Source organism: Sphaeramia orbicularis, chromosome 10 (assembly GCF_902148855.1).
Source record: "Sphaeramia orbicularis chromosome 10, fSphaOr1.1, whole genome shotgun sequence".
Lineage (NCBI taxonomy): Eukaryota > Metazoa > Chordata > Actinopteri > Kurtiformes > Apogonidae > Sphaeramia > Sphaeramia orbicularis.
This window is the reverse complement of record NC_043966.1, coordinates 25,488,504-25,513,225: the sequence shown is the minus strand read 5'-3', so window position 1 is coordinate 25,513,225 and position 24,722 is coordinate 25,488,504. Positions and strand designations below refer to the sequence as shown.

The 24,722-nt window shown below is 37.6% G+C and overlaps 1 protein-coding gene across 5 annotated transcripts in view; it reads left to right on the top strand.

Moving 5' to 3' along the window:
* The window catches only part of mid2 (midline 2), a 182,378-nt gene that overhangs the window by 59,616 nt on the left and 98,040 nt on the right, over positions 1-24,722 (top strand). Inside the window, exon 1 of one of the 5 annotated variants that reach the window (XM_030145658.1) lies at positions 18,789-19,129. The exons of 2 other annotated variants lie outside the window; for them this stretch is intronic. The gene's annotated coding sequence lies outside the window, so the exon portion shown is untranslated. Of the gene's footprint in view, positions 1-18,788; positions 19,130-19,321; positions 19,404-24,722 lie in introns of those variants that run through there. 2 more of the 5 variants (XM_030145663.1, XM_030145661.1) reach the window with 2 other exon arrangements.

Here is a 24,722-nt window from a genome sequence, read left to right as displayed (position 1 = left end):
ATGATCCTTGTCTGCGTTCCCAGACATGGCATTTAGGACTTAAGGACAGACCTGCCTTGCAGCATTCCTGTCTGCTTTTCCCATGCAGCACCAACACAGGTAGATGGCTGTGAGGCAATCCATTTGTCAAACTCACAGTCCTTCACAGCAAAAGACAGCTGCTGTCAATGGGAGGCCTTTGAGTTATTATCTGTCTTACCAAAAGAAGCATGCGTGCCTTTTTAGCAAGAGGTTTCCAGACGCATTTTACACACATAAGCGCTCAAAAACATGAACACATACATTAACTTTCTCTTCTCTCTGCCTGCCTCCTGTCAAGACATATCACACACTCTTCAAGTACTCTGTCTGTGCTTGTCAAGGAGGTACACTGCAGGAGACGCAATAGGCCAAGCTGTTAGCAGCTAATGCACACAGTAAAGCTGCCAAAAATGTGATATTTCACGCAGCACTGAGTCTGTGCTTTGTATGAAGTGCAGTCATTATTGTGCACACTTTGGCATAATGTTTGCTGCTCTTTCATATTTAAAAAACTGCTCAGCTGGTTAAGTCGTGTAACCGTGAACCATGTGATGCTAATCCATTGTTAGGTGTTTGCCGTAAGCCATCCCACACAGTTCTTCTCCTGTGCTGCTTTACACCAACTGATTAATAAGGCAGAAATTCCTGTCTTAAGCACGTTAGCGGTGTTAATCATTTTTGACTAATTTTATCTATTCTAGGTGAAAGCACTAGACCCACGGAGCTGCATCAGGAGCTTTGTAAATTGGTTCTCCTCTAGGAGTCACTAGGGTCTGTCTCTCATCTTTCTGCTCTACTTTTTCTTTCCCCGTTTCTTGCTCTGCCTCTTGATCTTCTGATGTTCTTCACTCATCTTCATTTACTTTCTTTTTTTTTTTTTTTTGGTCCTGGCAAAAACGTAAATAGATTAATAAGACAAAGGTGAGTTTCTGTGTCCTTTTTTCATTCCAGCTTATTGTATTTCATTTCCCCCTTTTCTCTCTTGTCTCATCCCTCCTCCCTCCTTTGGTGCATGGCTTCTGACAGCTCAAGTACCCTGCAGCCTTCCTTGGCCAGGTATAGCACCAGATGAAAGGTTTGTAGCCAGAGCTCTCTTTAAAAGTTGCCTTCTGCTGCATCCCTGCTCTCCATGGGCACTCGGTTGTCCCTGCCAGGCAGATGGTGAGAAAGAGGGCAGTGAGAGGAAGGGGAAGGAGCTGTGGAGAGACGGTCTGAGTAGACAAACAGCAACGGAAAGTAGAGAGAAACATCATCAGATCCACAGTAACTCAGTATGAAGAAGTTGTATCTTGCTTCTGTAAATAATCAAAATAACTTGGCGTACAAATGAGTGTATTGGAGTCACAGTAAGGCTTCAGTGCAGTTCTAGATGCTAAAGATCTAGTACAGGGGTGTCAAACTCATTTTAGCTCAGGGGCCACATTCAGCCTAGTATGATTTCAAGTGGGCCGGAACAGTAAAATAAGAACAAGTCAGGACAAGGCTTATCTTATTTTATTTTATCTTATCTTGTCTTATGAAAAAAGCACAATTACATTATGAAAATGTTGACATCTACAAAGCTGCCTTAAAAATCCGAATAACGTGAACAATCTGAAATGTGTGAAGAAAAAATAATTGCAATTTAAACAATATTATGCCTCAGTTTATCATCTACACATATGCATTATAACTTACAGATCACAGCTGATTTACAAAAACACAAAACATTCAGTAACAGGCAGAGTAATGGTAAAATAGGAGCTAAATTCTCTTAAGACATTTGATGTTGTTCATATTTGTTCATGTTTTTTGTGAAAGGATAGTTTGTACATGTAAACATTTTCATGTAGTTTTACATTTTTACAGTAAAACAAAGAGAAACATTTGAAGTTGTTGTTATTTATAGGTTATTATGATAGTATTTTACTAGTCTGATCTACTTGAGGTCATATTGGTCTGTATGTGGAATCAGATCTAAAATGACTTTGACACCCTGAACTATTAATATCTTCAGTGTAATTTTTCATTTTCACAAATTCATCTGGATTGGAACCTTTGGCGGGCCAGTTTTGACCCATGGGCCATGTGTTTGACGCCTGCAATCAAGGGGTTTCAATAAAATCCACTGAATTTATCCTTAAGCAACAAATTCATACCACCTCTAATGCTCTGTCAAGACAGGAACATCTTCATTTCTGAGGTAGGTCTCGTTTACCACAAGCTTAATGTTGTGTCTATTTAACACAAAGCAATTGATGGCTGCATTTAAAGCTTGTTCTATAGGGAAAAAGGTTGTTGTCAGGCATTCATCAAACTCCTTTTCTTCACACTAATCACTAGGATAAGCTGAGTCCTCAGTTAAAATGTGATTAGGTGCCACATACTCTGGTCTTGCCAACACTCCAGAGTGAACATTTCATTCTACTTAAGGTTGTCAGCTAAGCTTCAAAAGTGTTCTACAAGTTGTTAACCTGAACAAAACACAGCATTGTGCTTCCAAATCCGAAAAGACATTTATTGCTTCTCGTCAAAAAAGCCATTGCCTGGCTATAATTGGAAATGTTAAGAGGGAAACAGATACTGTCCAGCTGTTAAAATGCAAGCTGTTTGTTTCTTTAAAATAGCCATCCTTAAAAAACAACTCTGTGATTGTAGGGAAGATAAGTAGGCTCTATGGTATACTGGCATAAATTTGATCTTACGACAAGTCAGATAATGCCCCATAGGTCTGAGCTGAGCGATGGATGCTGCAGTGACAGGAGATACTGAGGGGAAGCAGCGCAGGCAGTAAAACAACCGACAGTCGGTCATTACGAAAGACACAGGTAGGCCAGAAATCAATCATGGTGAGACCGTCTTGGACTCTGACAGATGGCTGACATGTGCTTGATGAAGAGCTCTGCCATTCCCCTGAATGAAGGGGAGGCAAGGAGAATAAAAGGGGAGAAAGGAAGAGGGAATTAGGGTGATGAGGACGATAAGCAAAGAGCTATGACAGAAAAGCTGCAGAGGAGTGGAAGACAATGATGAACCACTAAAATAAGAATCAGCAGGAAAGTAGCAGAAGGGTTGAGCTTTTGTGTAAGTAAATGACTAGATATGGACAAAAAGTTAAGAATGGAGGAGGACATTTTCTGAGCAGAGAGTAAAGGTCAAGATCAAAACAAGAGGAGAATAAATATTAAACAAGGACAGATGAGGAGAACAAAGCTCATGGCACTTTTGCATGAAAAGTTTTATGTGTTTTGTTGGAGTTATAACTGCATTTTACATTTTAGCAGAGGTCAGAGGCTGTATTTTGACCCAAAAAAAAACAAGGCTGTTTCATGGCCTTTGATATCTAACACAAAAATATTAGTATTTCAAGTGCGAAATCTCACTAAGTGCTTGTTTTTGTGGATAATTTTCTACTCATTTAAAGCAGCGTGTAACTTTCATCAGACTTTTGGAAATTTTGTCGCGAAGTGCACTGTGGGAATGGGAATTCCATGCAGCGACCAAGCGAAAGTAGTTTCTCACAAATTCAGCAAGAAAACTAGCCAAATCGCTACAAATTCTACAGTCCACCAGGGTTGTTTTAAAGAGTGAGTATAGTCAGTGGATGGAGGTAAAGACGACATTTGGGTTCAGCTCTCAAGAAGAGACAGTGAAACTGCTGCTGTGTGGAATTCCGATTCCCACTATGCACGTCGCAACAAAATTTTTGAAAAGGCCCAAGTGATGTTTCAGATTGTTATGTAAACAAGCGGACTGTTTTATGATGGAGTCATCTTCAAAGTTGTTTATCATGAGGGAAGTGATTCAGGCACGCAAGCATGGAAAGACTAATGGATTAGTGATAATTAGGATATCACTGGGGTTTTACACATTTGAAAAAAAAATTGTGATGACAGTTATACGCTGCTTTAAAATAATTTATATTTCAAAGGACATTTTTACCACATGATGATGTATGTCTGAAGTGTAAATGAAGTTTCCAGGGTCATCCTCTGTGCAGTCATTTCCAGAAGGCTCTGCTGGAACAGTTTCTGGTGAATATTCTGAAAAATAACTAAATTAAAAGGCATTTGTTTGACTTATTCTGTTACTCTTTTCTACATAAATACAACTCCTCATCCCCATGTGTGAAATTAAAGGTCAATAATTAGAAGTGCGGCTCTGTGTTTATGGTCTTTTTTATCATTTTAAACATTATGTCTGCAAGTCTGTGAAGTGCAACACTAAAATGCCTTTGCTGGTAGTAAAATCCACTATTGTAATGTGCCTCGGCATGATGAGATTCTTTGTGTACTGTAGACTGTAGAGTTTGTACCCACATCCTATATTCAATTTTTGCAAAAAAACAAACAAAAAACCCCCAGAATGATAGGAATTAAGTGTCACAGCAGCCATCAATCCTTTGGTAAACAACCATGTTTGCAGAGAATTTAGAATACTTATCCACTGTATCAGCAGGGATTGAACAAAAAGGCCAACAGACAACAGAAAAACAAACAAGTTTTGAGATCATTGTTTCGACTGTCAGGTTAAAAATGAAAAGAACTTAGCCTTGTCACTCCAGAAGACACAGTCACAGTCACTGTATCCTGACACACAAATCAGAAGCAACGTTGTCTTCTTCTATGCACTGACATCATCTTGCCAGGGAAGTCTGCTTAGCTATAAATCTGCCACCAGTTTAGTGTTCAGGGCCTGTTACTGTCAAATGCACTCTCTACCAAGTAGCCTTTACTAACTCCAACACTCAGCAGCCAGATTATTTAATGGCACAAATCTGCATATGCTGGTGAAGTCTCAGTATGTTATCAGACAATAAACTGTGGAGAAGATGGTGAATTATGGAAATGTGTTTCACATATGCCAGCTGTTCCTTTTTACTATTGTGAATATCAAGATTCATTGATATTCCCCAAGGAAATAAGGTTGGCTTCTCACAGAGCAGGCATTTTGTACCACGTACACTGTACAGTATGTTATGCATGTCAAGAGAAACGGCCTGCAACCTGACATGTCTTTAAAAAGTCATGAGGTCATTTGCAGCTGAACCAAGAATTATGCAATTTAACAAGTGCAAGTAGGACATGCAATCAGTACAGAATATGAATAATGAAAAGAGCAAAGATCTGTGTATGTGTGTTGGAGAGTTCAGCAGCTCATCTCTCTGCTCTTAAGTATGCATAAAACCCTCACTCCTTTGCTATTTTACACTTCATATTGTCCACTGGTAATGGCATTTCTTTTTCCCATGGGAAATTACTATTTTCAAAAATAATTTATATACATGTCCATCAATGTTAGTAATACAAGACGAGCACATTACATTTCCACTACGGACATAGTACCCCCTTATCATGGTATGTATGCAGATATAATATTCTAATTTTCAAAATAAAAGATTTTTTCAGTTAAGAATATAATTATTTAATCCGTGGTTGCACTTGTCAGAGACACGATGACGCACATTCATATTGAGGAAGCGATGATTCTCCATCATCCGATCTGTGATGTGCATGGTTTCACGACACATTTAGAACTGCATCAATTTATTTGTAACTTTGGTGAAGGTGATCCTTAAAATAGTACCCGATGTTACCTTCTATTGGCTAATGGGCACGGGAAAAAGGTTGTGCTGAGGCAAAGTGAGTTGAGCTACAGTCAGTGGAAAAGCAGCATAATACTCGTATTATTTGTGAATATTTAGGCTGTAACAGAATCATTAAGAGCACAATATCCACATTACATTATACAGTATGCCTGGAAGCTGTTTCAATAAACTAGACAGCTTTAGATATTTTTGTTTGGCCATCCCTGTTCTTATTTAATTCCCAACACTTGTGAACAGCCTCCATTACACCACAGTACACCATATTCTCAGTCTCCATTGCACATGTACGTTGCATTATACTGTCGCCCATTGTCTATCTCTTTCTTACGAGATATTGTGTGCATCTTCTGGAATCCCCCATCCTTCCCTCCTACCTGCATCTCTATCCTCCACCTCTTCTCTTTCATCTCTTGCTTTAATCAAGCATCTGATCACAGGCCCAAGAGGATGAGGGATAATGAGATTAGACTGTACATGTTTACACATTCTAATTTACAATGAGCGTTCCCTGTCTTTTTTTGTCTGACCCATATTTCTCCATATCGCTCCTCTGTGTTTTTTGCCTTGTATGCTTACACTCCTCCACTATTGTTGCCTTTTTGCTGGAATGCCAGTGTAGGTGACACACTTACCATATTTACCGAGCAATGTTACGGTGTCATATCTGATTCTCTGAGTTCAGTCGATGGTCTTTTACATAATCCATTCCTCTCTTTTTGTTTTTTGCTCAGTGTAGCAGGTGCTTGGTGGGATATGTAATAAACCTTTGGTCATTGCTGTTGGAGAATGCATGTGATGTATGTTGGTGTATGTGTGAACTTCACACATGTCAAGTCATTGAAAGTGTCAACACCATAGGTTCACTTCATGTCACATAATTATTTGACAACCACATAACCACCCATTTTTACATGGTAGAGCTGTAGAAATAAGTGAAAACCACTACTAAGGTCTGAGCCAGTGCAAGCTAACCTTCCAGAAAAAGCAAAAGGCCTTTGCCATGGGGGAAATTAAACTATAGCTGCTTAGGAGGATGGTCGTATCGATCCGCTATGACAGAGATAAAGGGAGCGAGCTAATCCCAAATGCCTGTAATCCTAAATGACATTGAACCCAGTGCATGTGAGGTACAAATTTCACTTAATTAACCATTTATTATTCTAATTTGCCAATACTGAACATATGTGGATATCAGTCCTCTAAATGAAACTGAAAGAGTAGCCCCTATAACACAAGAGCTGATGGTTTCTCATGCTCAAGTTTTTCTTATTAGTATTATTTACCAACACAATAAAGAACAAGTGGTGCCAGGTACAACAACCCCCGCACATATTGTAACTTAGTTTGGCATCGATCCAGCTGATGTCATCATGTCTATGCATGCGCTGATGCCTCTATATATGTGGCAAGTTTGAAGCAAATTGAAACAAAATTGATGTTTTTATAGAAATTTGAAATTTTGCCAATTGTAAGTAAATGGGACAAGAAAAAATTATCTAAAAATGTATACAAAATTTGAACTTTGACCTACTTTTCCCAAAATGTAATCACATCTATTCAAAGTCACTGGCAATCTATAAACCCAATTTGGCATGAATTCAAACAATAGTTTTGCTGCTACAGACATTTGAAATTTCATCCATTATAAGTAAATGGGAAAAAAAAAAGATTTTAAAAATTGTTTAAAAAAAAATAAAAAAATAAATAAACTTTGACCTACTTTTCCCAAAATATATTCTGGGTCACTGGCAATATATAACGCAAAATTGGTATGAATTCAACCAATAATTTTGCTGCTAGTGTTAACAAACAAACAAACAAACAAACTGAACCAAAACCAATACCCCTTGCCTCCCCTTTGGGAGGCAGGGTAATTAATCCAACAAGGATTGCAAGTAATTAGTGTTTAAAATGTAGTTTACAGACTTCCATCTGATCATGTAGCTCTGTGTGTAACCTGCCTCTCAGATGTCTTTTAAGTCCTGCTATACTTAGTTTGTGATGGTTTTTCCCCTCACGATGCCATTAAGTCCACCTCTGCAGTTCACAAGGTCAGTATGAAGGGCGATATATATTATTACACACTTTGCGACAGACACCATCACCCAAGTATGATGAAGCAGCGATATGAGAGCCATTAGCTGTTAAGAACTAATGCTTATGTGTCCCAGTCGGGCTGTAAATGAAACTAACTGCAATGCGCACAAAACAAGTCATCTCCTGGCCTGTGGTACAAACTGCTTCACTAACTGTATGATACAGTCTGGTGCTTCCAGGCCTTCCAGCATTATGGTAAACCAAAACTGCACTTGTTGCATCATTAGAGAGACAAAGCAAATCCCTTGATCTTACAGACTGTGTCAGCTGACAACAGGCTGCGTTTTCCGCCAGCGAGGCAGTTGCTCAAGCAGAAAAGACAAACATGACATTATGGAAACAAGTTTTAAGAGCCGGATTTGACTGCAGACTTGGTTTAAAGGTTTCAGACAGCCATGTTAATATGAAATCATGTCGGTTCAAGTTACATTAATAGTATGGTGTTGTCATGAAACACTGGGTAGTTTTACAGAGATGATGGTTGGTGTTGCATGGTGTTACTCTTCAGTCGTTTATTTATTAATTCAGATGTATTTTCCTTTTTTAAACATATATTTTGACAACTGTTTCGTTTAGCTGGTGTTAATGTGTCTATTACTATTTTCTTTTTCACTTTCTTCTTAAAGAATATTTTAATTTGTCATTTAAGAAATATATAGGCTAAGGTACCAGAAAATAATTAAATTAATTCTTCTTTTAAATCTGCAGTGCTTGATAAGTTTTTGACATCATTGGGCAAAAGTGCAAAATTACATTTCATCATGTTGTAATTCATGATCTGACAGAAAACAAATATTCAATCCTTTTTTGTGATTTATTTTTGGGCTGTGGAAAATCTATCCCATAACACAGATTTGAATTTATTCATAAACTGTATATCATTAGTAGGAGCTGTAATGTCATCAGTTGGGTTCTGAATGGCTGTTATGAATGAATGAATGAATGAAAGAAAGTGACCATATTTGGAAAAAAGTGGTAGAACACTAGAAACCTGAGGGGTCAAAAGCTGAGCCAATGCTAAACGTTACATCCTAGTCAGTAAATCAGTAAACTTCGCCCAGCTGAGTTTAAAGATGGTCTCCTATAGGTCCTAAATAAAATGAATCAGTCCTGGGGAATAAAAAAAATATGAGGACAAAATCATTAGAGGTCAATGGGAGCTGGTGCTTTTTGGAGCTACTCCAAGTGGCCATCAGCAGTACAACAACTTTAACCCTTAGGGGTCTGAGCCTAGTTTTGCCGTTCTTGAGTACTTTTGATTTTGCCTGTATATACAGTATAAAGACTGTTTACTATACACATGTATGGTATCGTTTTTTTCAGCACAACTTCATCTATCTCATCTGCCTATTATTTTTTCACTTTAACCTACTATATCAACACAAAAGGCCAAAAAACACACAAAAAATATAAAATCTGATTTGAAAAAGTTATATATTGCATAAATAACACAGACATTTAACAAACCTTTTCAAAGACTTTAAAACTGAATATTGATTCCAAATATTAGGAATATACAATTAAAATTATAATAACTTAAAACTATACTCAAATATTTGACATGAAAGCATATCTTTACATAGGTATTTTCTCTGGTTTTCTCAAGGTCCACCTCTGCATGAACAGTGAGTGTACCTGCTTTGTTAGGTGCCATGAAGTAATGGTACTAATGTTAGGAATGATGTTCAAAGGGATAATGTGGATGTGGACAGGTGTCTGGATCAGCATTTATGTTGGTCTAATGTTCTAGTGATGTTCTAATGTTATAAAATACATGTTCCTTTCACCTTACATGTGCTTTTCTTGTAATTTTTTTATATAAACTTGTACTTTTATTTATATTTTCTGCCGCTTACAGGCAAGGAACCAAATACGGTAACTTCACTGACCTTGATTTTCTATATGACAATAAACGATTTTGAAAAATTTCCCAAAAGTAATAAAGTCTTATTATGTCCTCCAATAACACACTAAGGTTGAAAATTTGAATTTCAGGGTATTTGTATGAGTGCTGTTTAAAGGGTTAACTAACAGTGCCGTCATCACTTTTCCACTTTTAACTTTTGCACATCACTTCTTTTCATTAGAAAGCCAAGGCAGTTCCTTCCCTTTGCTGTGTTATATACACATGGTGGTTATTGTCTGTGTAGGTGGCAGTGAAAGCTGCCTGCACGGTCACTGTTCTGGAGAAAAATATCAGATTTAAGGTAGCGAGACTAATGGAAAGTTGATGGAGCGATGCCACACCCAGCGACTACTTTGTTTACACCCTGTGAGCGCTGTATTGATCTGTTTATGAGGGTCTCAATTTTATATGGGGGAATGAAAGGCCAGAAAATGCCACCTTGAACTATATTAAAAAATGTTTGCTACTGCCAACCTGTTGTATCTCATTACACTGAAATAATGGAGAAATATACATGCTACTCATGCACGAGGCTATTTGGTGGTACTTTGTGAAGCACTAGTAGCTGCTTGTATATTACAGCGTATCATGTGCAGGAAGAGAATACAAAAAACAGTGAATCAGTCTCATGAGGATTCTAAGCTTGGCCAAAAAATTCCTATGTTCTGAAAAGAACAAAGGTTTTTTTTTTTTTATATCTCTGCTGTGAGTGGTTCTTCCAATCACTTCATGTTGGTGCAGTACACAGACAGGCTGGTGCTGTACAATACGTCCCTGATGAGCTGTGGGCTGAGGGCTGGGAAAGGAAAGAGGAAAAGACGAGCTGATGCATTTCCTCCGAACATGCACTTTGGCGGTGTTGGTGATTTTCTGGGTGTCTTCCTCTTAGTTTCTCTCCCTCATCGTATAAAAATTGTAAAGTACAGGCAGAGGTGGTATTTCTGTGTGTAATATGACCTATGCCTGAGCTACAGCAACACAATAGCAGGGCCAGGTCCCAGGCGGCCATGTGTTTACTGTCCACAACAGCCTCAGTCCTCTAGCCTGTCCTCATTCTGTCACCACTCTTGGATTTTTGTAAGTATTCATCACACTTTTCATTATGTCTCTTTGTTTCCTAAATCAACACTTGTAAGTTTAATGCAAATACACCCTGACTTAACAAAACCTAGCAGTGTAGATACACAAAGAATAAAATAATTACCTATTTGCATTTTGTACCCATAAGAATGTGCCAAAATAGGGGTCGTATCCCAAATAAAGATCAGTTTCAGATGTGGTTACAAATGAAAATGATTCTAAAACATGATGACACTAAAGAGACAGAAGAGTAGTAGTTTCCACGCCACAAATTATTGAGTTCGTTTAGACTGCTGGATGCTGAAACTGCCTTCAGAGGAAGACTTTTAGTGACTAATTCAGATGTCCACGTGGTCAGAGAGGATATCTAAGTGGAGACAGTGCTGATGGATGCCTAAGGCTGGATCTAGGCTAAGTCTGTGCAGTCAATCAGCCAACCATTCTGCCAGGCTCAAAGGGTAAAAGACCTATTAAAATCTAAAGTACGCCTGCTGGGAATTAAAGTTTAATATTCACTTGTAACTTCCTTTAACCATATGCTCAAAAAGAAGAGCAATATTAATAAATTGTGATCACAGACAGAAAATAAGTGGAAATCCGTTTTAAGAGACTTATATTGGAAAAAGAATTATATGTTAATGTAAGCTTTAAAAATAATTCTAATATATTTTCTCAGTGGAAAGAGCTGGTCATTTTGTGGTGTATGTATTAGAGTAAGGTCAAAAATGAACATTGAATTGAAGCACAACTTAACACTGCTACAGCTGTTTTTAAACCATATCATTTTCCCACAGTATCTATTTTTGACAGCTACAATTGTCACTGTTAGCTATTTGTGCCGTGTGTTATTTCTATGATAATACTGAAATACTATGCTACCTGTTTGTCCAGTTGCACCACTTTGGCTTCGGGGTAACAAGAATTTCCAGTACCTTGCTGGAAAACCAGGCACAGCAGATACACTAGAGAGATGATGGATGTGTTATACTTTTTGGCGTAGAACAGATCAGTTGAACTATTTTCACACTGGGAGGCCACCGCCGCTGCAGACATAGGTGGCGGTTTTAAAACAAAATGACCCACAAACTGTTATCAAGACAAGAAAAGGCATGATATCTGTGGTGGTAGATGAAGACAAATATATAGTACGCTAAAAGAAAAGTCCCACAAAAGATTTCCCATGGTGCTTTGTTGACAGTAGCAGAGCACACCTGCTTGTGTGACCACACCTTGTCTGCCACTGTTTACCCATAGCAGCCGGAGACCTGCTGCATTACACTGGTTCGAGATTTTAGGTTTATTAGATAGAGTGGGGTCAGTTTCTAGTTTTACCAAGCAAATCCGGTATAGGCGACCTTAACCCTTTATTGGGCAAGTGACTATTTTTTGGCAATTTCCATATGCATTACAAGACAGTGACAGCAACAGTTACAGTGAGGATAGTAAGTCAACAGTCTCAGGTCCAATGTGGTCTACAGGGTCTGCAGGGTCCACCTCTGCATGAGCAGTGAGTGTAACTGATTTGTTTGGTACCATGTAGTAATGGTACTAATGTAAGGAATGATGTTCAAAGGGAGAATGTGGATGTTGACAGGTGTCTGGATCAGCACTTATGTTGTTCTAATGTTCCAAAAGTGATGTTCTAATGTTCTAAAATACATGTTCCTCTCACATTAAATATATTTTTCTTGTATTTTTTATATACGCTTCTTGGATTTTTTAATTTAATTTTTTTATCATTTTTTTGTGTTTTTATGGGTAAGGAACCAAATATGGTAACTTCATTAACCTTGATTTCCTACATGACAATAAAAAAGTCTTGTTATGTCCTCCAATAACGCACTCAGGTTGACATTTAGAATTTTAGAGTATTTCTATGAATGTCCCACAAAGGATTAAACTGGTGTTATATACAGAGCTGAAGTCCCGCCCCTTCCCATGTGCCCAATGGGACCTAACTTTAGATGAAATATGAATGGCAGTCAATGGTGGGCAACATTTTTTTTTTTTAATTCCATTTGTTCCACCATGTACATGTATGATGTTTGTCAATTACATAGATCATTTTACGAGCCGAGAAACTTGCAGACTTTGGCAAAGATAGTAAAGAAACATCCAGTTTTGGATTAAACAGCTAAATGGACTGCATCTGTCATTACACATGAAACATCATCAACTAGAAGCACTCGGAGAGCGCAGACCTCCGCCAAGGCTGATCAGTGGCCCCCCCGTGGTCCCACCCCCGATCACCACCAAAATTTAATCATTTCTTCCTTATCCCATTTCCAACAAACCCTGAAAATTTCATCCAAATCTGTCCATAACTTTTTGAGTTATGTTGCACACTAATGGACAGACAAACAAACAGACAGACAAACAAACAAACAAACCCTGGCAAAAACATAACCTCCTTGGCGGAGGTAACAAACACTGCCTTGGCCCATTTTACCTCAATCTTTAAAGTGAAGTGAAAATGTATTAAAAGAGGTGAAAATTACTACAAGTTTAATCTGTTGTGATAGTTCAACAGTTTTACCACAAACTGTGACTTTGTCGAGTTTTCTTTTAAACTAACAAATATCATATGCGTAAATGTTGCCATAATTCACATGGAACCACAAAATTACTTCTCTTTTACCATTGACTGATATACAGTTTTTTCCCTGAAATGAGGTACCATGAGGAACAAACATAAGCGTTAGTGCATCGACTGTCATTACAACAAGTTTTGGCAAATTAAACTAGTTTTGCATTTGTAATAAATAATTTTGCAGTTTGATGAACATTATGTGATGCTGACTAAAGCAGTAACTCATGTCAGACAAGTTTCCTGCCGCAGAGGCCAACAACACAAAGATCACATTTCAGTAGAGGGAGGGGAAGACGTACACTGTGAATTCTGCATCTGTTTACTGGGTAGTTTGTGTGTTTTTTGGGTGACGACATAACAAGATAATGTACTTTTACATCTAACTTCAAAATGACAAAGTGTAGGATCTGAAGCTAAAAGAGGTGAGTTACAATTATTTATTAGCTGTACCAGCGCTGGAGATAGTGATGCGTCACTGCTTCTTCTTCTTCTTCTTCTCCTCATTATTTGCTGTTTGACGGTAGTTGGTAAACCAGCCTATAGAGCAGGGGTGGGCAACCTGTGGCTCTGGGGCCACATATGGCTCTTGGGCCCTTTTCCAGTGGTTCAAAGTAGCTTTGTCAAAAACCGTATGGAAAAGAATAACTCTTTTTTTTTTTACACATTTTTCGGATATTATGCAGTTGTAAAAATTTAGACTCTACTCCAAATGAATAATAATTAAAAAAAAAAAAAAAGTAATAGTAGCAAAAGTAGACTGATTTTATTACACAGACGGTATTCATCTGTATTCTCCTTTACAAAGAAAGCCCTCACTTAGCAGTTGATTTTTGCATCAAACAAAACTAATGACAAACATCACTGTTTTCTTTAACCATTTCATGCATACTGGTCACTACAGTGGACAGCTATTCTTTAGCTGTTCTCTTGTATATTCATGGATTTTGTTGTTCTTTTTTTTTTTTTTTTTTTTTTACACATATCTTTATTAAAGTTTTAAGACATTACATATCTTTTCTGACATGAATTGGTAACATTATGTAGATCTCTCCTGAGCATAAACTCCCAGAATCACAAGCCCTCCCCATAGTTTTCACACAATTTATCACTAAATTCATGTTTCTGTGCATCAAACATTAAACATGTGGCGTCCAGCTGAGTGGACATTTTTGCAACTTAATGAAAAATAGGTTCATAAGAATTTTTTTTTTTTTTTATGTATTTTTTAATTTTTTTCAATTATTTTTATTTTATTTTTTTATTTTTTTTTAAATTTATTTTTCAGAAGAAATTTTTCAATCGCATTGTTTTTTTCATGCGTAAAGAGGAATAAAAACACTCAGGAAAAAATTTTGATTAAGGTTCTCATAATTCGTGCATGAAAGGGTTAATTTTGTCATTTCTTTGTAGTTCTGTAAATGCACTGAAACTTTGATTTATTCTCCACATATTCTGTACAAACTCATCCTAAAGAGCTTCTTAAACAGTCACCAGTTTGAGGAAAGGTATAAAGGTATCTTTTGGCTCCAGACAGTTTTGTTTTTTCTTTTTCTGTCCTAAAATGACTCTTTAGATTATGATGCTATAGAGGTACGTTACTGTTATCAGGTGGACTGGAGCTGCTAGACGTTCACAGGCTCTGGCATTTTTACGATTTTCACTTGGGAGTCTCTGCTGAGCGGAAATGCAACACCGAGAGATAAAACGCGGTATACCTGTGTTTGTGAAAACGTATACACTGACCTGAAATTATTATGAGATGAAATTAGACATCGGACACTCTGTTGACCTTTGGCGGCACGATCAGTCAGGCCAAATAGATCCATGCCTGGTTTTGTTTTATTTCATGTTGGTATCTGCGTTTTACAAGTAAATGAAGCTTTGGCATTTGGCCACATGACCAGTGAGGAGACATTTTGGGGGCAATAGTGAGATATGTCTTCAAAGCATTCTCTGAACATGGTTTTTAAGCTCTGTTTATCACAGTACCACAGTCCCTATTTGCTGAAATGCCAAATACACCTTTCTAAACTCTGTAGGAGCCCAAAGGAAGATAATCTTTTTTTTTTTCACATTTACATCAAAACTGCATTACTTTGACATTTTTTTGTGCCTGTTTGTTTTCATAAAGCGAGTACAGTGCAAGGGAAGGAAGCTGTATTACAGGCGGTGTTAAGTCAGACAGGTGCAGGACAGGCTGGCAGAAAGCAGCTACAACACGCTAGAGCAGTCTGCTGGAAAGCTCTGTGAAAACCCTTAACCTCTGCACTGTTTCCAGGCTCATGCCAAAGTGAGAACACACACCTACAGGCAAACACACACTTCCTTAGAGAGGCGTTACAGCTTCAAAAAATCCAGAGATATTTTTGTCAGTATATGTTCTTTCCACACTCCCAACACAATATAAGATACCAAAAAACCTGCACACAAGCATATAATTAATCCAGGAAATTAGAGTGTGATATCGCAATTATTATAAACCACTTTTTCTCAAGTTAAAATCTATGAATATTCTAATTGCTGCCTTTAGGCCTTTTTGCAATTGAACAAGATATTACCTCCATGTTTTACTTATTGATAATAATGAACAACGTAAGCCTTTTTAATATGTGAGGCCTGTTTTATTGCCCAGAGTTACATCATTTTTTCTAGAATATGAAAAGGGATTGTGGTCATTAATCCATGCGTCATTCAGGCTGGAAAACTACTGTCATGAGGGAAGGTGAATAGAACCATTATTGACCTGCTCCATGTCACTGGTGTGCACAAGTTGCTACAATCATTACTAAATACAAAAAAAAAAAAAAAAAAATCATTAACCCTTTCATGCATAGTGGTCACTACAGTGGACAGCTATTCAGAGCTGTTCTCTTGTATATTCATGGATTTTGTCGTTTTACTTGCATATCAACCAACACAGTGAACACTTAAGCAACACCCCATACATTATAATTCATACCATTACTGGCTAAAGACGTTCATTTTGTCTTCTGTTTATGTAAATATACTATTTTCTTTTGTTCAGACAAGGTATGGTATTTTCATACCATTACTGTTCCTGTTCTTGCTAAACCTGATCTGCAGTAACATATTTGAGTCTAAATCAATTGCTAATTGGTGTTAGACTGTAATTTAAATCTCTTTTAAAACAAAAAGTTTTTTTTTTTTTTGTTTTTTTTTGTTGCATATTATCTGAGTGAGTAATAACTAGTATTATAGTATGTTAAAATGTGAGGAAACATCAGATTCACAGCATTAAAAATGATTCTATTTCATAGTTTTCACACAGTATGTCAGTAAATACATGTTTCTTTGCTTCAAAAATTAAATGCATGGTGTCCAGCTGAGTGGACATTTTTGTAACTCTATGAAAAATAGTTTCATAAAAAATTTCAATCACATTGTTTTTTTCCTGCCTAAAGAGAAACATTCAGGAAAAAAATCTTGATTTCAGTAATCATAATTCATGCATGAAAGGGTTAATAAATACATTTCTAAAAGTCATATTGCTATTGTTTTGGATTGACATTAACCCTTTCATGCATGAATTAGGAGAACCTTAGTCAATATTTTTTTCTTGAGTGATTTTATTCCTCTTTAGGCATGGAAAAAAACAACAACAACAACAATGCAATTGAATTTTTTTTTTTTTTTTTAATGAATGTTTTTTTCATGGACTTACTAAAACGTCCACTCAGCTGGACATCATGTGTTTAATTTTTGAAGGAAAGGAACATGTACTTAAAACCCATCATCAGAAAGTAAGATAAGATAAGATATACTTTATTGATCCACCAAGGGCGAAATTGAAGTGTGTACAGCAGTGCAAGACAATATGCGTCAATACAATAGAAAAATAAAGAGATAAAAATATAAACAATATAAACAAGTTTGTTAAAGTGGCTAAAGTGACAAAAAATAGCAATAATAACAATAATAAAGTTATATACTGTGTGAAAACTATGATATAAAAACATTTTTAATGCCGCTAATCTGATGTTTTCTCATATTTTAACATACTCTAATACTAGTTATTACTCACTTCATGGAGATAATATGCAAAAAATATATATATACAGGGTGGGGAAGCAACATTTACAATATTTTGAGGCAGGGATTGAAAGACAGTGTATGACCAGTTAGTTTATTGAAAGTCATGAGAATTTAAATCTTCAAATCATATTTTACTGCATTTCTAACGGTCTTGTTGTCTACCTCACGTTCAATTGCCATTTTTCTCATGGATTTGATTGGATCCTTTAGGATTTTGGATTTGAGAGCTTTAATAAAAACTTTGGTATGTTTTTTGTTGCTTTCTCCACTTCCAGACTTTCTCGTAATAGTTTTGCTCATAGTCATTCTCTTCTTTACATTATAAACAGTCTTTATGGACACTCCAACTATTTTTGAAATCTCCTTTGGTGTGACGAGTGCATTCAGCAAATCACACACTCTTTGACGTTTGCTTTCCTGATTACTCATATGGGCAAAAGTTTCTGAAAAGGTATGGATAATAGTGTTAGGTATGATTATGACATCAATATATGTTTGGTTTCGAAACAATTGACGTAGTGCCTGCTGAGAAAAAACAACTAAATGTTCATTGTAAATTTTGCTTCCCCACCCTGTACAGCAGGGGTGTCAAACTCATTTTCCTCCGGGGGCCACATTCAGCCCAATTTCATCTGAAGTGGGCCGGACCAGTGAAATAATAGCATGATAGCCAATAAATAATGACAACTCCAAATTGTTTTAGTGCAAAAAATAAAATTCAATTATGCCAATATTTACATTTACAAACTATCCAAACAAAAAGGATGTAAATAACCTGAAAAAAATGGAATTTGTAAAGAAATATAAGGACAATTTTATCAATATTATGCTTCGACTTATCATTTATACATAGGCACAAAACATCTATTAAGAGGCAGAAAACTGTTAAAATTGCACTTAATATTCTTCATTTCTTCATTTTGTTCAAGTTATTCACGTTATTCTTAAAGGGTAGTTTAACGTAAACATGTTCATAATTTAATGTTTTTTGCACTAAATCAAAGAGAAAAAATTGGTGTTGTCATTATTTTAGGTTATTATGAAATTATTTTTTGAGTTTGATGCCCTAACTTGCACTTTGCAAATTCATCCCAAGGGCCGGATTGGAACCTTTGGCGGGCTGGATTTGGCCCCCGGGCCGCATGTTTGACACCTATGCTGTACAGTAATGGTATGAATTGCAGTGTTTGAGATGATGCATAAGTGTCCACTGTGTTGGCTGATATGGAACTAAAACAACAAAACTCATGAATATACAGGAGAACAGCTGAAGAATAGATGTCCACTGGAGTGACCACTATGCATGAAAGGGTTAAATGTGAAGCAGTAAAATGCACGTGAGAGTGTTTTTTGGTTTTTTTTCAGTAAACAGTGGATGCACATACCTTCTTTGTGCTGGCTTTTGCGTTTTGTATTGTATATAAGTAGGAGGAGCCGCTTTCCTGTGATTGTCTGGCTCCTCTCTCTCTCTCTCTCTCTCTCTCTCTCTCTCTCTCTCTCTCTCTCTCTCTGCGTTCCTCTCTGGTTTTTCCAAAGTTGAATATTCTGCCTGCCTGCGAGCTGTTGCCGGCGGAGCAGCCCACGGACGCACCGGGCTGGTATTTCTGTTATTTTTTATTTTATTTTTTTTATTTTTAATAACGCTACGCCGTTTGGAGCAAAGGAGTCCCGTCTTTTAACTCTCTCCGTGGTCGTCGCTTCTGCTCTCTTCACCTTTTTGTGTGTTTTCTTCTAACTTCATTTCAAGGCTACTTCCAAGATGACAGAAGAAAAGAGTGTTCGGCATTTAAAGCTGGTAGGTGTCTGAAACCCCTCCCCTCCGCGCGCTGAGGTGTCTGGCTCGGTCTGGTCTGGCTGAGGTTCAGGTTTGTGGCACGAGCAGCGCAAAGACACGAGCGAATCTGGAACCGGGTGTTTATCTATTTATTATTATTATTATTTATTTATCTTCTCCAACATCAGCCGGAATTTCCCATACATGCGGTTTCTTTTTTCTTTCTTTTTTTTTTTTTTTTTTTTTGGCTTTCTCTTGAATGGACACGAGTAAAACGCGCGCGACCATGTCAGAGGTAGGCATCTGCTGTTGGTGGTGGAACTTAAACACTTTAGGAGGTTTTCTTCTGTCTTTTTTTTATGTGTGTGTGTGTGTGTGTGTGTGTGTGTGTGTGTGTGTGTCTAACCCAGAAACAAACGGCTGGATCCCATTAGATTATTGTGCCATGTATGGACAGATTTGTGTTGATGGTTTAAATGGAGTAAACAGCGCAGAGTAAAACCAAACATTGCAGTAGTTTTACTTGTATAGTATTTTAGACTGACATTTTTTATTATTATAATTATTATTATTAAGATGCTGTCATTCTAACGGCCATAAACCTTGAGGGCGGCCCCGGACCTTTTGGATACCCTTTACTGCACAGAGGATCGCAGACTCTTTTTATTAGAATGATTCAGCACAGAGATTTACGCGTCAATGCAAAACATGTGGAACCGTTTTATCAACACGTGTATCCCTATTTTAGTGTTTTTTTTTTTACACACACACATCTGGGGCTATAGGCTGTCAGTAGTTATATCAATGATACTGAACTAATAGAAATAATTGTATTTATACTGTTTGTCAGCAGGAGTGAGGATCTGTAGTATCTTGGATGCAACAGAAAGAAAGCTCAAACTTTTCTTGGAACATTTTAGATCTATTCAATTGTAGCTGTCAAAGATTAATAGATTCCTAGTCCAGATGTGATGACATAGAGTTGTCAGGTTTGTTTAGGTGTCTCTGCATGTTATTTAGATTATGTGGTGCTAAAAGGCACATATTTAGGTTGTACTAAGTGCTATTTAAGTTTTCTACTCAAAGGAAATCCTGAGTACTTTGGTGTTTTTCACACTAATCTTCACTTAAACAAGTGGTTCTTTGCTCAATCTTTGTTCCTTTAACATTCCTCAGCTCTTTCTCTCTCAGTGTCAGGGTCAGTCGATGAAGTATAGCAAGTCGTAATGAGATTCACTTAAAGCACAAACCCAGTAAACCCCGCTGGGCTGTTGTAGTAGTTTACCCAGCCTCCCTGTCATTGTCATACTATTACCCAATATGGCTCATCAGGCCGATTACACATCAGCACACTCATGTACCCTTCCATCGCAGATAGACAAGAGCTGAGGCAGTGCCCCGGGCTGCCACCTATGTCCGCCAAAGACATACGTTCTCTCTCGTGTGTCCTGTTTTTAGAGTTGTTTTCCTGTGGTTTGTCTTGTCTTTCCTTCCTTCCTTTCATTCTCCCTGTCTCTGTTTTTTTTTCCCCTTGGATTATCCATGCATCAATCATCTGCCTCCTTCAACTCTGAGTCTTTCTCCAAGGAATGATGGGTGCTGTTCTCCCTCAGTGCTCCGAGACACGAAGCGTGGCTCGCTGTGTTAATCCATTTGTGCTTTATGTGAGGGTCTGGTTATTCAGCAGGGTGATTAAGTGAAAGTGGTAGCTTTAAAACACATTGATGTAGCGTGTCCAGGCTGAAATTAAGCAATCAAGGGATATCAGCGTTTATTTTAAGGGGGTTAAAGAAAGCTTGATGCTGTTTTAATTCTAGTTTCAATCAACAGACTAAAGTTCTTTTCTTGAACCCTATCACAACTTAAAGTCTTCGGTATGTTGGCAAACACGCAATATGAAAGTAGTGCTGTCGTAAAGATGTTAATCGGAAAAATCCTCCATTTATTATGGGTGTGGAAACCATGCATGTGCACTGAGGTGATGAGTTTTCATTCATCTGGTGAACATACCGACAAAAACCATGAATCTGCACCCCTGATGTTTTAAAATCCCTGCTCCCCATTCCAAACCTCCACAATTCGTCACAGTTTCCCAGCTTTCTGCAACGAATCTGGACCACAGCAATTCCACTAATTCTTCTCAGCAGTTCAAATAAATCATCTGAGTGAGCAGCGTGGCCCACTTTAATAAACAATGCTCTCCTGAGTTTTTACCCTCTGCCATCGACCTTGTGCACGTAGGGATAGTAAATGAGCTCAGAAAACTGTTATGCACTGGCAAATTATAGTGTAGACCCATATCGCAAGAGGAATACTTTGGTTTAAAACATGCTGATACTCCAGATCTGAGGGCTTGCACTGCCATTTGTCGTACATGAAGTGAACTGCCAGTTGTTTTATTAGAGTTTGTTAAAGCAAACCTTAAAGAAAGTGCTGTAGCAGTATTGAATATTCTTGACAAAACCAATATTTAGTGAAATATATCGAAGTATAAACAACCGCAAGGATCTGTAACAGGGTTTATATGTCCCGCAAGTGCCGTCCCTAGCAAAAAGCAAAGTATGTCTTCCTGTATTAAATGGCAAGTGTAAGAACAGGTGGAACAACAGTTACATTTCTAGGCTCTAAACGGCTACTGCTAGAAGAGAGCGACACATCCCATCGACAGTAAAAATGAGACGCTGCAAATACAAGATTAAAATTGCTTCCTGGCAAACAAAATAGCTGACATAGACCCAGTGATAGATGCCTCCCATTATTCATAGTGTCTTGTGTAAGGACTCACCTTTATAAACGTAGTTACAACGGGATTGAAATTTGCATGAGATGTGATATAGACTGTATGTGATTTGATATTGTAGGTGGAGACACAGCATCTAACTACAGTTTGTCAAGTCTCACGGTAGAAGTTTGATTAATAGAGGAAATGGTTTCTATGAGATTAAGAATTGATCTGGGGAATGGCTTTTGATTTGTTGTGGACTTGAGGCAGACATAGCCTGGATGTATGGTGTGACAGATTGCCTCCTGTTTTTGTCTCCAGACTCTTTTGATCTCTTCATTGCACTCAGAGCCGTGAAGGTCTCTGCCTACAGAGGTATAGACTGTCTATCTGATGCATTTATACTGCATGTAGATCAGCAAAGACCACTCGAGCATGGGACCACTTGCTTAACTTTCTACTTTGGGGCAAAAACAACATTAATATTATTTTATGGTTATGTTGGTCAGCCATTAAACATGTCTTTGCCGTGTTTTGACAGGCAGACGGCCTTACTGCTGCTATAACTCGGGTTTAGGCTGGAACTGAACAGCACCCAGCTGGTCACCTGGCATGGAGCATGATTTGTGCAGAATAAAGCTCAGAAAAATAAGGAAAGAATAGTTCATTTTGGAGGGATTGCTAACATAAATGTTTTTGCTGTCTCTACTATATATTCCTACACTTGTCAAACGGTCTTTTAAATGTGATAAATGCAAAGTAAAGTGTGTCTTAAGATGCCATTCTATGTGTTTTATGCGTGTGACTGAAGTCTGGCATAGTCAAAATAAATCCAAATACTTTTTTTCTGCTGTAATTGTAACAGACTGAAATCATATTGCATGCACTTTGGTTAGTACCTAGTCAGAGCTGCAAACCAAATCTCATTCTCATCATCACATAATCCCCTTCCAATAGCTTGTGCATTAGTCTGTCCCCCAGCTCTTAACATTCAGTCAAACCTCACTGGATTATTTTGCAAACTACTACTGCTGAGTAAACTCTGATCTTCCAAGATTTATCTGCTTTCTGTTAGGCAAGATTGGGAACAATAAATGATTTTTGGCCTAAATATAAGACCAGAGGTTAACTAACTTGCTGTTGTCCTTCTCCAGAGCTTTAAGATAATATTGGCCTATGATTGTTTGTTAAGACAAAACATACCACTGGCTAATTATAAACAGTGGAGGTCAAGACATTGATCCCTCACAGTGCATATTAGGTTGTATTGTATCTGTGTTATGAGGTAAATCCGATTATAAACTGACTCTGGTACAGATTGTAAAGGTTCTGTTGTGTCCTTTTTTCTGTGCTGTTTTCCACCTTCGTTTTTTGCAGTTGCTTTGTCTACTATTTTCTTTTTACCACACTATCTCTGAGTGTCATCTATAGCCTTTTCAGTTGCTATAAATGGCAATATGACTGTGAGTTATATATGAAATAATTATGTCTCCAGAGATCTGATAGCAACAGGTGACTCATGTAAACCTTTTTTACTTAATTAAAATGTTATTGGCTGTGCTGCCGGGGGATTCAGGTCAAAGTTTGGGCAGCGTTATAAGGCACCATTGTCTCCTGGAAGCCCCCAAGGCTAAGGTCTGATTGTCTTCCGTTGCACCTGGAGTCTGTTGGTGTAAGACTCTGCCAATTTATGTTTAGCTAGTCAACTCTTCTGATTGAATGTCACTGGACCGAAACATTACACACAGTAATAATCTTTATTTCAAATCTTCCTTCATGCCAGGAATAGATAAATAATTTTCATATTATACACCTTTCCATACATTGTCACTTTTTTTAGTGAATAAAACAAAGTAAATTAATAATATAACTTAAAATCATGTGATGACGATGATGAAAAAGCAAAGGTAAAGAAAGGATGAAGATCGAATTTATGAATGTGACAAGGCAAAAAAAGACATCTGTAGTTGAACAAAAATAATGAAAAATGTAGCTAGTTTTGGTATTCACTTTTTAATTTTCTTGTCTGCATACATCTAATTATGTTTAACGTCTATATGCATGTCAGTTGTACTTGACCCTGAACAAATGTCGTTTGTGTGGCCATCATATGAAACCAGTGACATCTAAATGCTAAAAGTCCAGCCAAACATTTTGCGGGCGGAGGCGTTTCTCCCTCAGCCTAACGGCAGCAGCTGAGCCTGAGGAGGTGTCCAACCTCCCACTACGCTAGTTAACGTCCAGCTGCCTGTGTACAGTCCCACAGCTCTGCATCTGTTTCCCATGATCTCACCTGCTGGCACCAGAGCCTGGGACCAGGCCCAGCTCTGCTGTCATGCCTCCCACCCCAAAACCCTCTCTTGTGGGTAGAGTGTGCCACACCTCATCTGTCTGTGACACAGCGACCATGGAGGTTGAGAAGGTGGGGATCAGGGAGTGGCCCTATGTGTATAGTCACTACAGTATGGTACAGAAGGGCTGTTTGATGGTCTTTGTTTTTGATTTTTATGATAATTTATTTTCCAAATTATTATAAATAAATGTGTTCTGTAAATTTTAATTTATCATCCTTGGATATCAGTGCATTTGCTTTAAATGCATAAATTAATAGTGTCTCACTGCACAAAATGTTTTGAGTACTGTTTTTAAAGACATTTTGTTTCAAAATTCATACATAATAGAACCCTACAATTGATCATTTTACTGAGTACTTTTTGTGTAGGTTGCTGCTCTATAGTAAATATCCTTACTCTTCTTGGCTTAACAAAAAAAGGCCTTTTTGGTAGAAGCACCAGACATCAAAAACACACGGTAATTGTCCAGATCGATCAGAAGGAACAGTCTAAACAGGAGGATGCATGACAAAGATTATAAAGCTTCACAGGTGTTTTG